Consider the following 16949-nt stretch of genomic DNA (forward strand, 5'->3'; position numbering starts at 1 on the left):
GTTTCAAGCTCTAGACAGTGATGCAGGCGGGACAATAATGGTGACAGATAATATATCACTTCTCCTCAAGTCCCCAGAATGTCACATCTCTTCCTGTCCGTCCTAAGGCTATGGGCCGTTGACCTCAAAATACAGACCCTGGGGGTGGACAGGTATCATATGGCAAGTAGAGGTGACTGTGGTGTTAAAAGCACACACCCAAGCTATTCTCTCAGGGAAGTGGAGGGAACAATAAAACAGCACCCTATGGTGCTGTGCACTTTACTTGCAGTCAACGACACACTGTGATCAGATAGAGAGTAGCCTGGTCCCAGATCTGTTTGTGCTGCTGTATAGCCAACTTGTTTGGCATGACATTGACCTGAGGAGTTGGCAAGACAACACAAACAGATGTGAGATCAGGCTACATATAGAGAGCTCAACAGGAGAATGTTATGACCATTCGCCAACAGTCTGGGTTGGAGGTTGAAAGCATATCCCTCTATCAGATGAAGATAATCAGATAAACATTATGTCATTCACATCAGGTGACTAGCAGGGCTCCGAGCCAAGTATGACATCTTCACCACAGACCACAGACCACAGAGCTCAAAACATAGCTTGCCTTACCTCCTCACAAATCCTAAAAGCAATGTTAACTCTCTTCAAGATGCCCTAGGAGGCCTCACCAAGGGTTAAGTTTCATAGCTAACTCGAACGCGACATATCTGTGTGTGTGTGTGTGTGTGTGTGTGTGTGTGTGTGTGTGTGTGTGTGTGTGTGTGTGTGTGTGTGTGTACAAGCATGTTCCTCATAAATATCTGTCCCGTCTCACTTCACTATGTGAGGCAACGGGTGGGGAATGTGAACCAGGGGCTATTTCTGGTTATTGGATATTTACCCTTTACTATGAACAGATAGATATTTATTAGACTACGCCAATACAAATGAGCCCAGACATGGGCTGCGTCATTATATCACTGCTGAAGACACTTTTATAAAGATGATTTGAAAGTATTATTCCAATGTATGATTTTATTTCGCTTTTTCTCCTCCTTCCTCTTGTTTTTGTTTCTTTGTTGGTACTGTGAAGCGCTTTGTTACTTGTATTGAAAACCGCTTTACAAATAAAATTATTATTGTGCCCCAAATGGCATGCTATACAGCATAGTGTGCTACTTCTGACCAGAGCCCTATGGAGCCCTATGAGCCCTATGGTGCCTGGTCGAATTTAGCGCACTAAATAGGGAATAGGGTGCAATTTGAGACGAGACGTGGATGGAAAGAGAGGGCCATTATTGTTTTTCAACTCTACATATTCTTCACGTCAGTCTTCCGTCAGTTGGATGTTGTGCTGTTTGCTAGCCAGCAAGCCAAGGGTTATGACAGAAATGTACACAGTAACGATGCCTTGTTAGAGCACATGCAGTATTCTAGATAGTACTGTGTTTTCATATAGATAACAGGTACAGTATATATGGTCATCGAAGCATGAAAGATCAAAGTGAACTGAAACTGAATGATTACATAGATAAGAGATGCTATGGCATAATTATATTCTCATATGGCTCATTCTAATATTATTCGCTAACATTTTTATCAAAACTGTCTTATATAATATAGGATTGTATAGTATATACTTCATTACATAATTGTACACATATCATCACTCTTTCTCTTTATCATGCATCCCTGAGTAATAGCCTGATTATTATCTTGTCATTTTGACAGTGTTCTGATTCAGTTTGAAACCTAATGGCGATGTTCCTTCCCAGATATAATTCTAGATGATGAGACCCATGAGTCCAACGCTCTTGGCTTTGCCAGACGAACAATGTGGCTTATGTAATATCGCTGACCCTCATCCAAACATCTGCTCGCTGATTCGAGGTGATCAGTCATACCAATGACAGTCACAAGTGTGCAGGTGAGGGGGGGCTAACCTCCCCCTCTGGAGAGGCCTTCCTTCATTCGGTGGTCAGATAAATATGTTACAGAAAAACGAGGAGGGGTGAGAACAGAGTAGACAGGGGAGAGAGAGAGAGAGGTCCACCTCAGGCCCAGTGTTGATTCTTCCAGAATGCATTGCTCAGGGGAATGCAGAGGTCAAGACTCTATTTCAGCAGGCCTGTAAATCCTCAGAGCTTGTTTACAACACCTTTCTGAATCAGAGAGACAGAGGGAGAGGGAGAGAGAGCGAGAGAGAGAGAGAGAGAGGGAGAGAGAGAGGAATGAAAACTGGGTCTACATGTGACCCCTCCTCCCCCCTTTCCTATCCTCCGCTATCTCCCTCCATCCCTACCTCCTCCTCTCACCTCCCAGGCTCAACCATGCAGCACACGCTGCCAACACACGGATGGCTTCCTCAGATTACTGCTGTGAAAAATGGTTTAGTCACACCGGCGAGCGCACCCACAACATTCCGGAGACATGACTGAGCATTTTCTCCCCACACACTCTCTCTATACAACTCTTTTTCTTTGACTCATTGCACTCCAGTCAAGACCTTCTCTTTCACTTTCTCCTTTTTTCTTTTAACACCGCTGGTCTTCTTCTCTTTTTCTCGTCCTCAGAATTTATCATGCTTCTCTGGTATCTCCAAATCAATTTTCTCCTTTTTTTTTTCAAGCACACCATAAAATAGCATTAATCTTACACACAGCTGTTCTGTGTGTGTGTTTATGTGTGTGTGTGTGTGTGCGTGTGTGTGTGTGTGTGTGTGTGCGTGTGTGTGTGTGTGCGTGTGCGTGTGTGTGTGTGTGTGTGTGTGTGTGCGTGCGTGTGTGCGCGTGTGCGTGCGTGTGTGTGTGTGAGTGTATGTGTGTGTGCGTGTGTGCGTGCGTGTGTGTGAGTGTGTGCATGCGTGCATGCCTGTGTGTGTGTGTGGGGGGGGGAGTGAAGGACAGAGAGACTAAAACGAATTGGGCTTGATGGAGGAGAATGTGAAGTGAGTGATTGCGGGGGGGATTGGAAGAGGAGCCATCTAAACGCGAGTGGTCAGAGGCATGCTATCCCTGTTTACGTGCCCACAAATTGACTTCGCTGGTGGAAAATGCCTCCGTGGAGAACTGCCCGCCTTCTGTGGTTGTTGTTTATTATTTCAAGCTTTCAAATTGTTGCATGTGTCGTCTTGCTCAGGGGGTGGAAAGCTCTGTTTTTGTTTGAGTGGTCTGAGCGTAAGCAAACAGAACCAACAGTGACATAGACCACACAACTCCAGATGTGTCCGTTCGTCTGAGGCGCTGAGCCTCTTGTCAGGCCTTCTTCCCAGCTGTGATTGGGGCCTCTCCCTACGCAAACATTGCTTTTGTACGGCATTCAATGTCAGTCAACCCGACAATAAGAAATCTCACCCTTTTATTATTAGGCTAAGACTTGACACCAAGAAAAAATCATTTAACAGGCTCTTTCCTGCCTTTCGATCATCTCTCCTTCATTTGGAGGGACAAATGAGAGAGTCACAACAAGAGAAGAAATCTCTCCGCACACAAGGAAGGGTTGTCTCAAAGGCTAAGCGAAAGCTTTGCATTAAATCCGGTAAACATGACGGTGGAGAGACTTGATCAAACCTGGATTTGAATGGGCAGCTCTTATCTTACCATGAGCCTCTTGTGAAATAACATACCATGTATGAACTCAAATAAATCACAGACGTGTTCTTCAAACACATACCCTACCGCTTTCCTCTCCTCCCTGCTCTCCTTCACTCGCTTTCTCTCCCTCTCCCCCAATCAACAGCGCATAGACGTTAATCCACGATAGCAATAACAAATAATGAAATTGGGAAAATAAGTTGCAACATGGTAGAAAGAAAATATTTTTTCTGAAAATAAACCACAGTCCGCTTTGTATTGCAAAACAGCACCGTGTCAACAGTGTTAGGCGTCCAACACTCCGCGCCAAGGTCTCTGGGCTCTGGTGGAGAAAAACATGCTGGTCGGAAGATTGCCATGGGAGATTGGAACAGAGACTGTAAGGAGAAATGGAGAGAAGTAGGGAGAGGAGAGAGAGAGGAGGAGAGAGAAAGATGGTTTACTCTGAATGTGGTTTTGTAAAATTGGATTGCTGCTTCCAAATCTGCACATTGAAAGCTTTGTGGAACAATGTCCAGATACTGTAGTACACCGTAGCTGAAGCTGTTCCCATATATCCCTCAGCTACCAGAACAGCAATATTAACCTTATTGTTTATGTTTTCTACCCTCCTTTGTCCTCCCTAGCTCCCTCTCTTCATATAATCTGTTCATCCTGTTTTGGGTGCTCTCTGTTACTTTTATCTTGTGCAGTAAGTCTTCTGGTATTTTTCTAAATACTCATCCTCACGGAGGAGAAAGTGTCGGTCCTACATTCATTTCTCTGACGGTAATTACATAACTTGTGTAATTAATCATCCAAATTGACATAATGTATTTTTCCTGATGCCTGTGACTTGATGAGGACCAGTTAACTCAGGCCCAAGTTCACCACCATAACTAGCCAAGTCCATTGGGTGGTCCGACTAAAGAGCATACATTGATCCATTTGACTTAGCCGTCAGGTTCCATCTCCACATCAGATCTGCTTTGCCTTCCTATGTTCTGGACCGTGGTTTATTTTTACAAAACGGAATCTAAATAGTGGAAGGAATCAGTCGTCCCACATTGCTTGAAAATGACTCTCTCCCTCTGAGCGTACAACCCACCCAGCACCGGTGTGTGTGTGTGTGTGTGTGTGTGTGTGTGTGTGTGTGTGTGTGTGTGTGTGTGTGTGTGTGTGTGTGTGTGTGTGTGTGTGTGTGTGTGTGTGTGTTTGTGTGCGGGCTTGTGTGTGAAATTAGTGCCTTTGATATTTTAAGCAGAAATTGTACACCAATATTGAATTTTAAAAACCTGTTATGTTAAATGAAGTGCCATTTAATATAGACAACATGGAGAATTCAATCAATCAGATTTGTTTATATGAATAAAGACTTGCTAAAGTGGCAAAATTCAGCATTTTGCCATGTCCATCCGTGCATCCTCTGTGACTTCTAGGAAGATTTTAACCCACTGAACCCCAAGATTTCTCCAAGTTTTCAATATAAAGCCCTAGTTATTTTGTTGCTTTGACAGGCATTACAGAAGATGATTATTTATTTCATGTGATTAGTGATTCACGTACGTCTGTCCCTCATTTTAAGGTCAACCCTGTTACGTGAACTGAACTCTTGTTTTAATACGGTGAAACCATTTTTTTTTTCAAATATTTTTTTTCTGATGAAACATTGAGCGTCTAATAGTCAAATCCTGGTGTAAACACAGGTGAGCTGGTTCTTCTCTTTTTGGCCATTTTCTGTTGTTTAGTAGTGGAAGTGTTTTAACAATTTAAATGTTTTTGTGAAGTTTGCGTTCAATTGCCACACACTGTTGCACACAACCCTGTCACAAGGGGATTTATGGCTGATTTAAGATGAAAACTTGTTTTTTATGGAGTTCAATACGTGCTCTATATAACAAAATGTTGAAATAAGTGAAATCAAATTTATTTTTATTTTTTTTACTACAAGTTACACTTCTCAAAAGGCACCAAATTCCGAATTGGTGAAACCACCCATGAATTGGTCTCCAGTCTCACCCGGAGAGAGACAATGAAATGGCAGTGGAAAAAGGAAGTAACAAATTACATGACATATTTCCTTAGGGCCCCGAGCAAACCAACACTGTCGACACAAAGCTAGCTTCCTCCATCATGACCTGATGGTCATCTCTGTGTTTTGTCATAGCTAGTTTTCATCCCTTTACTATTCTTTCTAACGAATCACTTTGAATGTCAGTTCAAATTTTATTTGGATGGAAACTTAGATTGTATAATCACTTCTTATCTCATACTACTTTGGAGGTTAGGAAACTATTTGAACAGGATTTCCCTCTGAGCACAGGTGTCAATTCAACGTTTCTTCCACGTTGGTTCAAGGTCATTTTATTGAAATGACGTGGAAACAACGTTGATTCAACCAGTGCGTGTTGAACGGATTATAATGTACAAGGCCTTAAAGGTAGAGGGGGCGTGCCCAAATACTTCAATAATGGCATTGTTTACTATGAACGACCAACACACAGTAATGTGCGTGTGTGTGTGTGTGTGTGTGTGTGCGCGTGTGTGTGTGTGTGTGTGTGTGTGTGTGTGTGTGTGTGTGTGTGTGTGTGTGTGTGTGTGTGTGTGTGTGTGTGTGTGTGTGTGTGTGTGTGTGTGTGTGTGTGTTTGTGTGCGGGCTTGTGTGTGAAATTAGTGCCTTTGATATTTTAAGCAGAAATTGTACACCAATATTGAATTTTAAAAACCTGTTATGTTAAATGAAGTGCCATTTAATATAGACAACATGGAGAATTCAATCAATCAGATTTTGTGTCGGTACATTGCCAATCAATTTCACCTAATTTCACCAGTCTAGTAGTGACTATTTCACATAATAGTCACTACTAGACTGGTAGCAATCTCCAGCAGAGTAAACATATTTGTTTGTTCCCGTTCTACCGTTCTAGCTAACGTAAGTTAGCTAATGTTACCAATAAAGAGCATCTCAATTTGGTAGCCATTTATTCCACCCTTGTCTGGAAAAAACTCTGTTACTAGAATTGTTAAGATAGCTAACTCACTCTCTGTTTGTGTGTTGGTAGCAATGATGAATGTGTATAAATCTCCGAGTGTTGGTTAGTTGGTTCTCAGCCAGTCTCAGCTGCCTAGCAATCTTGCTGTCAATTTAGTGATGCTAGTTAGCTAACAGCAAGCTGACAAAATTGAAATGTCCATGTTAGGAATGCTTAGCTAGCCAGTTTCATAGAGGTCAATACAATTAGTGGGATGGTTAAATTGTGTATTGTTGTGTATTCTTTTGTAGGTGCTACAGAATCTGATTCCACCAACATGCACTACCAACCACTGGCTCTGCACAATATGAAGTTAAGTTGGCCAAATATTTACAAGCTGCTGGCTAAGACAGCTCAATTTAGAGTAAGCATGGTATAAGCATTAATCGGGTAGTGTTTGTATGGTTTGTGTTGTGGGGTTACAGGTGGCTAGAGGTAGCCTGAGGACCACAGAGTACCTTCCAGACCATGTAAACAATTTAGTCTACCCCTCTTCTCTTTTTACCTTTTCTTTTTGTACAACTCAGGTTATCTGGAGTCATTCCACGGTGCCCTGTTGAAAAATACCCCAAAGCGGGGGCATTTTGAGTGCACAAGCATGAGGGAGCGGACTCACCTTGCAGTTATGGAGCACAATGGGACAGAAACCAGCAAGTGACACTGAAAGGTATAAAATCAAGCCTACAACAGTAACAGCACAACCGCCTCACTATTTTCTCTGCAGATTCTCAAAACACAATACAAAGACATGTCTACAAAATTCCACTGCGAAGGGCTACTATTGACAAGGATGTTTTCTTTCTTTATTTCTTTCTTTAACCTTTATTTAACTAGGCAAGTCAGTTAAGAACAAATTCTTACTTACAATGACGGCCTACCAAAAGGCAAAAGGCCTCCTGAAGGGGACGGGGCCTGGGATTAAAATTAAAATAAATAAATGCAATATCAATATAGGACAAAACCCACATCACAACAAGAGAGACAGCACAACACTATATAAAGAGAGACCTAAGACAACAACATAGCAAAGCAGCAACACATGACAACACAACATGGTAGCAACACAACATGGTAGCAGCACATAACATGGTACAAACATTATTGGGCACAGTCATCAGCACAAAGATCAAGAAGGTAGAGACAACAATACATCACACGAAGCAGCCACAACTGTCAGTAAGAACGTCCATGATTGAATCTTTGAATGAAGAGAAAGAACTGTTCAGTTTGAGTGTTTGCTGCAGCTCGTCCCAGTCGCTAGCTGCAGCGAACTGAAAAGAGGAGCGACCCAGGGATGCGTGTGCTTTGGGGACCTTTAACAGAATGTGACCGGCAGAACGGGTGTTGTATGTGGAGGATGAGGGCTGCAGTAGATATCTCAGATAGGGGGGAGTGAGGTCTAAGAGGGTTTTATAAATAAGCATCAACCAGTGCGTCTTGCGATGGGTATTTAGAGATGACTAGTTTATAGAGGAGGATAGAGTGCAGTGATGTGTCCAATAAGGATCATTGTCTGCAAATCTGATGGCTGAATGATAAAGAATGTCTAGCCACTCGACAGCACCCTTACCTGCCGATCTATAAACTTTGTCTCCGTAATCTAGCATGGGTAGGATCTGAATCAGGGTTAGTTTGGCAGCTGGGGTGAAAGAGGAGTGATTACGATAGAGGAAACCAAGTCTAGATTTAACTTTAGCATGCAGCTTTGATATGTGCTGAGAGAAGGACAGTGTACCATCTAGCCGTACTCACAAGTACTTGTATGAGGTGACTACCTCAAGCTCTAAACCCTCAGAGGTAGTAATAACATCTGTGGGAAGAGGGGCATTCTTCTTACCAAACCACATGACCTTTGTTTTGGAGGTGTTCAGAACAAGGTTAAGGGTAGAGAAAGCTTGTTGGATACCAAGAAAGCTTTGTTGTAGAGCATTTAGCACAAAATCCGAGGAGGTGCCAACTGAGGAGTATAAGACTGTATTATCTGCATATAAATGTATGAGAGAGCTTCCTACTGCCTAAGCTATGTTGTTGATATAAATTGAGAAGAGCGTGGGGCCTAGGATTGAGCCTTGGGGTACTCCCTTGGTGACAGGCAGTGGCCAAGACAGCAGATTTCCTGACTTTATACACCGCACTCTTTGAGAGAGGATGATCTGTCAAAGTCAATTGGCTGGGTGAGGTTTACAGACAGTACTTTGAGATGAGGAAGGGGTTTTTGGTTGTGCAGAGTTGTGCTTAGACAGTTAATATATTGTTGTGTATGAGAGCAATTGAAATGCCATTTCTCCTCAATCTCCCATACACAACAATTCATACTGTGTAAGAACTGCCTTCCTAGGACTTTTAACACCTTCTTTAGCCCACCCAGCCCATTCACTTTGTTGACTGATCTATCTTCTCTAAAGCAGCTCCCAATGTCCCCTCATTGTCCCTAAACAATACACTAGCTGGTCCCCACCTTTAACAACCTTTAACAACAAAGGCGTGTTGCCCTATGTCCCTTCCACAAAAAGCAGAAAATGCTAAGACCACAATCATGTTTTTCCAGGAGACGTGCAGTACCAGCAAATCTTCTGCAAGAGGAACAAACAGTTGGTGGTTAAGAAGCTCTACACCACTTTAAGCACAAAGCACAAAGAGTCTCAGCATCCTCAGCCCACCATTGCCAGTGTACCGAAGTCGGATAATGGATTATGGCTGCATTTACACAGGCAGCCAATTCAGATTTTTTTCACAAATTGGTCTTCTGACCAATCAGATCAGTTCTGAAAAAGATCTGACGTGATTAAGACCAATTAGTGGGAAAAATATCAGAATTGGGCTGCCTGCGAAAACACAGCTAGTGTGGCTCAGCATAATACCATGTAGAACAGGGTTCTCCAACAGTGTTCCTGGAGAACTACGTCCTGTGGGTTTTTGCTCCAACCCCAGTTGTAACTAACCTGGTTCAGCTTATCAACCAGCTAATTATTAGAATCAGGTGTGCTAGATTCGGGTTGGAGTGAAAACGTACAGGACGGTAGCTCGCCAAGAACAGGGTTGGAGAGGCCTGATGTAGAACCATCATTAAAAAAATATGGATATTTTCTATCAATGTTCTAAATTTGTCTGCCCTTATGGATTCACAGAATATATGTATATAAGCTTTACAACGCTCTATGGCATCAAACAGATGCTAGACATTCAGATACCCAAATAATGTTTGTTTATTTGTCAATATCTAAAATACAGGAGTGTGTACACTATTTAATGCTAACTCAAGAGAACTGGGTATTCAACAACAATGCTATATGGTAAAACTAACATACGCATGTTTTTATGAACAGTGTAGTACAGTTCAGTGTGTCCGAGTGTGTCTCAGGTGTAGACAGACAAGTGCAGAGAACAGTAGTTACATATTGTTACACCCAGGGGTCAAGGTAGACTACATTTGTTAACGATATGGGACACCCAACTGTACGGATTATATATTAGTGGCACTGACCCAATGATATGCACACTCAATGATATGCACACTCAATGATATGCACACTCACCAACGATACGGCCAATGTTCTCCGCTGGTGCCAACACGATAGGCTACTGTTGGCTGAATTAAATTAAGAATTTTGATAACTAAAAGGCAGAATGGAGTCATTTCATTGTCAACTCTTACAGCAATAGCCATTTGCTTTCCAAACAGTTTTTCGTGATTGTGTTTTTAAATATTGTGATATGCCTGGCTGGGTCTCTGCTTTTCACTGACAGTCGCAATTCAACACTCATCTATTTGGTATTTGCAGCAAGCACTGCGACATAATTTTGATTTTAATTTTATAATTCACTGCAATATAATTTTGGCAATTCAATTTACTTTAGGGAAAGCTTAGCTTCCCCTAGACTTATGGACATGTTGCATATGCCTTTTAATGTGGCATAAACACAACCAGTCAAGATGTTTTCATCTGATTGTCAGACAATCACTTAACAAAGGCGCTCCTGTAGGCTACCTACGCACAATCGTCCACTCACAAAATTATTTCAGCGTACAAACCCCAACAGTGCACTAGCAATTTGATGAATGGAAAGAGACATCTGTTACTAAACACCAACATGAATTGTAATGACATTTTGCGATTGTCATTAGGCCTACACTTGCAGCCTGAATTGATGTATCCACTGTTTTCCACGCGCGCCTCGATCTCGGCCACTCATCTCTGCCTTGTCTGCAAGCCTCTTGGCCACTCATCTTTCCCTTGATAAAATGGAAGTGTTCTCCTCGAACCACAACCCAATTTGGATCATATATGACCTGGTTTCCAGTCAATTTGCACATTTTTCATGCGGCTGACATGCAGTAATGTTAAATAATGGTATAATAGCCTGTAGTTTTTTGGGCATGTTGTATTAATTGTGATAGGCTGACGTTTTACCATACCACCTTACTTTCACCCCTGGTTACACGAGGTAATGTGATTTACCCGAAAAAATTTGCAGACATCTTGTCTTTTTCAAGTCTTCTCTCATTGATTGAGACGTGGGTGTCCTCCCCAAAGTGCTTCGTGTCATGATGACAGAGACCTGTCTCGATCAATGAGTGAGAAGACTCTAAATGGACATGATGGCGGCGCATGTTGGATTACTTATGGAGAAAAAACTTTTTTGTTTTAATAACGAGCAATTCAAACTGACCCCCTGCAACTGGACACAGACATTTTATGAGACTTCTCTTTCCCCGAATGAAGACAAAGACGGCATGAGTAAGGTTGGTCAAACATTCTCTGTGCTACACCAAACAGTACCTATCCTGTAAATCCCAGTAATGGATACCAAAAATCTTTGGTTAAATCTGGTGTAAGAATCTGTAACTACGACAACTGGTGATCAGCAGATGATGGGAGAGGTCATAATGAAATTGTCATTCCAAAAAAACACAGTAAGTTCAGGGAATACTTCTAAAACAGTGGGAGGAGTGATATGATCAAGCTGCCATTCAGCTCCTCATGAGTAATCTGCTTGAGTGGGATACATTTCACGGGTTACAGTTCTGCTACAATGACTGTCTCTGTATCTAGAATCCACTGCAGGAAGAAGTCCAGGCACCACACAATATTGCCTTGAAGACAAAAAATGAAATAAATGATACTCTATTGTACAGTATGAACAACAGTTGAACTGTGCCCGTGTAACATTAACATTAGGGTAAACTAGTTGAACATGCATACATGTGCACAGGCACTGTTACGCGGAGTGGAACAGGGGAACCCAAGAGCAGACTCAGACCAGGAGACTGGGATGAAGTAAACAAGGTATTCATTGAAACACAGGGGGAAGATGGAGTGCAGGTCAGGGGAAGCTCGGGCGGGTTGCTGGAAACCAGGTGCGGAGGCTGAGGCTGGAGCGAGAGGGGTTGGGACAGGGTAAGCAGGTCCGGAGGGGAATCCAAGGGAGTAGTAGAGTGTGGAATCCAGGACAGAGTAGCAGGATGACGAGACAGGGACCAGAGTCAGACCGGGCAGAACTGTAGCGGAGAGGAAAACAGCGTCAGGGAAGGAAAACAGGCACAACAGGATAACAGGATCTGAATAGTAACAAATGGCTAGAACCGTAGACTGACTGAGCAGAGATTACGATCTGGCAGCTTGGAAGTGGCAGGGCTGAGTATTTGTAGAGGTCTTGATTATGGAACAGGTTGCAGCTGGTGGGGATCTGCTCTGACTCCAGCACAACTGTCTCCACCCACACAATCACACACACAGAGAGAGAGGGAGAGGGAAAGAGTACTGGGGGAGTGGCGGAAGGTCAAGGAGACACAGGATGAGCAGTAGAGGGCGTTCCAGGACCAGATGTGACAGGCAGAGATTACATTTACAACAATATCTAGCCTAATAGTGTCACGTGTGCTCCCTCACCGGCCTCTAGGTCACCAGGCTGCTCGTTATGGCTCACACCTGTCACCATCGATGCACGCACCTGCGCATCATCAGACTCACCTGGACTCCATCACTTCCCTGATTACCTTCCCTATATATGTCACTCCCTTTGGTTCCTTCCCCAGGTGTTATTGTTTCTGTTCCTGTGTCATGTCTGTGCGTTGCACGTGTTTTCTTGTTTTGTATTATGTTACGTTTATTTAAACACTCACTCCCTGAACTTGCTTCCCGACTCTCAGCGCACTCGTTACAAATAGAAAGAAATATGGCATAACCCTCAACAATTGCACAGTGACAAGACTGTACAAATGAGCATACTGTAGGTAAGTAAGCAGACAGTATCTACCTACAGCCATGTCTATCAGGCATGCTTAGGCAAATATTCTTTATAATAAAGCGGCTTCAGTTTTAGAGATTTACAACTGTGAATTGTTGTATTATTATTATTTCTCCTCATTGTTTGCTAGGTAACTTAGCTAGCTAGCTTGCTAGATATACAATACTTGTTATTTAAATCTGTTTTGAGTCATATCTTGCGTCATGCCTATAATTCTGTGAGATTGAAATGCAGGTCAAAAGGTCAAAATCATAACTGATGTCAACCCTCGTCAATTATGTTACATAGCTAGCTAGTAAAATTATTTACAGTTGCTGATGTTACACTTGTTTGCTAAGAAGTTACAGATACGAGCAGTGGTGTAAAGTACTTAAGTAAAAGTACTACTTAAGTCATTCTTTGGGGTATCTGTACTTTACTTTACTATTTATATTTTTGAAAACTTTTACTTTTACTCCACTACATTCCTAAATAAACACCCAAAAGTAGTTTCTACATTTTGAATGCTTAGCAGGACAGAAAAATGGTCCAATTCATGCACTTATCAAGAGAACATGGACTCACTAAACACAAATGCTTAGATTGTAAATGATGTGTCAGTGTTGGAGTTTGCCCCTGGCCATCCGTAAATTAAAAAAAAAACAAGAAAATCATGCCGTCTGCTTTGTTTAATATAAGTAATTTGAAATGATTTATACTTTTACTTTTGATACTTAAGTACATTTTAGCAATGACATTTACTTTTGATACTTAAGTACATTTTAGCAATGACATTTACTTTTGATACTTAAGTAGATTTTAAACCATATACTTTTAGACTTTTATTCAAGTACTATTTTACTGGGTGATTTTCACTTGAGTCATTTTTTTATGAAAGTGTCTTTACTTTTACTCAAGTATGATAATTGGGTATTTTTTCCACCACTGGATACAAGGCGTGGTGCATAAGTTAGCAGGCTCCAGGCTAGCCAACTCTAGCTAGCCAACTCCAGTCCCGTGCTAACGTTTGCTGGTAAACAGCTTTAGGTGGATGGTTGTAAACATTGTAGCTTGCTGTTTAGTTGCTAGCCATATCTACCACTAAAAAGAGAAGAGGTTTTACAATCGACATACAAAAGATATCTGATTATAAACCTCTTTACTTTTTTCTTTAAAAAATTACTTTTTACCCCCTTTTCTCCCCAAGTAAGTCTTGTACCATCACTGCAATTCCCATAGTGACTCGGGAGAGGTGAAGGTGTCTATGTCTATTTCAGACCTCATGGCATTTTTCAAGGATGAGCATAAGAGCAGCAAAAGGAGAGAAGACCACTAAGTCTGGCCATGTGGAGAAGTGCAGCTATAGTGAAGGGCAACTTACCAGTTTGGTCAGGGCCAGCATGAAGGATAAAGTGTATCCTGTGTCAGTGAATGTAGCTGTTACGTTAAGTTTGAGCATCTTATACAGCTGTCAACATTCTATAAGAAAAGAGCCACTTAATCAATTATATAATCATTTAACAGATTACCCCGGATAGCAGACTTTGATGAGTGATAACTCAGTTCTTGAACGTTATCACTGATGAGAATGAATCAAAAAATCTATTGACATTCAGAATTCTTTGTTCTTTGACTTTGTTTAGACATCCAGTCTGTATTGTAGTTTCATGACCAGAAACAAATCTTCAAAGGCACAGTATTTATTTATTTGGAGTGGTACATGCATTCACACAGTCTTGATTTATAGGATCCTTCCCACTGCATGATTGATATGTCAAGTGGTAAAATCCCAAGTTATCAATAAACAAATTCAAAGAAAAAAAACTGCACTTGTCCTCATGTGAAAATTACAGTTGATTAAATATTCTACAGCTGTAATGTCATCAACCAAATCCAACTTTTTTATACAGCGCATTTCTTACATCGAATGCATTTCAAGGTGTTCAAAGTCATGCATGGAAAGTCATGTGGCACTTAACATCCTTCCTCTTGGCAGGTCTCTATTGATGACCAGGGGATTCTCTCTACCACATGGGAATGCCTCCGTGGAGCTCATTAGTGTAGCCATGAAGACAATTTTGGCAGTTCCCAATATCGGCCGTACAGATGTGGAGTGCGAGTGGAGGAAGCCAGCCATGCCCAACCAGGTGCAGTCAGTTAGTGAAGGACCTGCACCCGGCTGAAGACTACAACACTCTGTCCTGAGAGCCCACAGAGGAGGATCTTCAGTGGCTAAGGAACCGTCTCCTGGGCAGGTTCAGTGGAATGACATGTCTCCTTGAACCTGAGCCAGAACAACCTCTACCCTCTCTGTCATCATTGTCTGTACCGGACATTGTTAAAAAACAAGGGCACCTGAGGCATGCAGGCACCCTGGCTGGCATGATGCTGTCGGTGGAGAAGCAGGAGGATATAGGGCAGATAACAGTTGGACAGCGCACCAACCCCAACTGGCACACCATGAGGAAAGGGAGGTTGACGGCCAGCAATTATGGAACAGTGGTTAGGGTCAAGCGCATTACTGCTAAAAAGGGTCCTTAGATCAGTCGTTGGATGAGGTGTTGTCTGTAAAGTGGGGCACAGATAATGAAGAGGAGGGTATCAGACCATTCAGTGAGGCATCAAGGCAAATGACCACAGAGATGGATGTGCAGGAGTCAGGGCTTTGGGTCACGGGGTCTTGGATCCCGTGTGCCTCGCCGGATGGTCTGGTGGACAACACAGCAGTGGTGGATTTCAAGTGTCCATATGGTGCAAGGTACCTTACCATTGAAGAGGCAGTAAAGTCAAAGAATTTCTATTTCAAGGACGGAGGGTCTTACAGCCTCTGAAGACCATCCTTACTGGCACCAGGTCCAAGGTCAGCTCCACATCACTGGAAGGGACACCTGCTTCTTCGTTGTGTGTACCACCAAAGCTTCCATCACCATCCCCATCTGGCGTGACGACATCTGACAGACTCATATTGCTCCTCTTGTCAGTACCCGTTTTCAGGGAAGACAATGGTCCAAAAATATTAGACATAGTTCATACACACACACACACACACTAGGCTCCCCAGAATAGGTTATATTCCATACAAGTTTTGCTCAAAGCATCCAACTAAAGTAATGCAGTTAACGTAAGTTCAATCACAAAGGCTGGTCTGAGTGCATCTCCTCAGTTTCATTCAGTAGTACAAAACAATTCACATTGTATTCTATCATGGGCACAGTGGGAATTTATATCTGTGATGATTAAATGATGTATTTCCCTCAGAGTGAGAGAGTACATCACTTCCAGCATACTTGCTGAGGGTGTGGTTGATCATTTCTCTTTCCCACCGGGAAATGACAGCTACAGACCCGAGTGTTGTCACTGGGTTTCCGGTCCGCCCATCTGAAAGAGAAAAAAAGAGTTACTTTTACTAGCTAGCTACGTTGATTACTAAAATGATAACATCTATACTAAAATACCATAACCCACAGACTTGACTATAGTAACGGTAAAATAGACTGGGCTTAGGTCTATCTGCACATCTACTATCCTACTATGTAGATCGGGATTTCGGCTGGGATGGAGGTATTATCTGGAATGCTCAACTAGATGATCAAGACAGTCTAGGGTACTACATGCCCGAAGAGGTGAAGTACTGTGATGAGCTACACAACTGCTCTTCTTATTCTACACTAATTCTCAAGAGGAAAGTTAAAATCCTCACCCGTAAGTAAGGTCACTGAGGAGGACCAACAGTGATAGGGGGATCGTCTGAAAGGGATTGACATGTAGGGATGTGACATAAGAATTGTGGGCTATGGCCAGAAGACCACGATTTCCACATTATGGTCCTAAATCTGTGGCATGCGATGTTTGTAAAGGCAGAATTTCACTGCGGTGTCAGGCTAGTTTGACACATTGTCTACTAGCCGAATCTGAAAAGTACTAGCCTCGGGCTAGCTTAATTTCTATCTCTGCTGATATTTCTGACTTCACAGGTCATTTGATTAGTCATGTACAACAGATGCACTCGTGGAACAAACTGTTTCTGGGTTTTGTATGGGGAAAACATTGAGCCCACAAGTCCTTTGTGAGCTAGCTAGCCAACTTTAGAAAATGTAGCTAACTAGCAAACCAAGGTTCCAAACTAGTTAGCCCACCA

At 42.4% G+C, this 16949-nt stretch overlaps 2 long non-coding RNA genes across 3 annotated transcripts in view; one reads left to right on the forward strand and one right to left on the reverse strand.

The window, feature by feature from the left end:
• Positions 1 to 9215, forward strand: part of LOC115174593 (uncharacterized) — a 16828-nt gene extending 7613 nt beyond the window's left edge. For both annotated transcript variants that reach the window (XR_003871805.1, XR_003871806.1), the window contains exons 2-3: positions 6835 to 7250; positions 9132 to 9215. This is a non-coding gene — a long non-coding RNA (uncharacterized LOC115174593). The remainder of the gene's footprint in view (positions 1 to 6834; positions 7251 to 9131) is intronic.
• A 5280-nt stretch (positions 9216 to 14495) lies between these two features.
• Positions 14496 to 16257, reverse strand: LOC115174592 (uncharacterized). Its single transcript, XR_003871804.1, has 2 exons — positions 16099 to 16257; positions 14496 to 15784 (listed from the first exon to the last, which is right to left on the reverse strand). It is a non-coding gene; the product is annotated as an uncharacterized LOC115174592 (long non-coding RNA).
• Between the last annotated feature and the right edge of the window lie 692 nt (positions 16258 to 16949).

Source organism: Salmo trutta, chromosome 35 (assembly GCF_901001165.1).
Source record: "Salmo trutta chromosome 35, fSalTru1.1, whole genome shotgun sequence".
NCBI classification, from domain to species: domain Eukaryota; kingdom Metazoa; phylum Chordata; class Actinopteri; order Salmoniformes; family Salmonidae; genus Salmo; species Salmo trutta.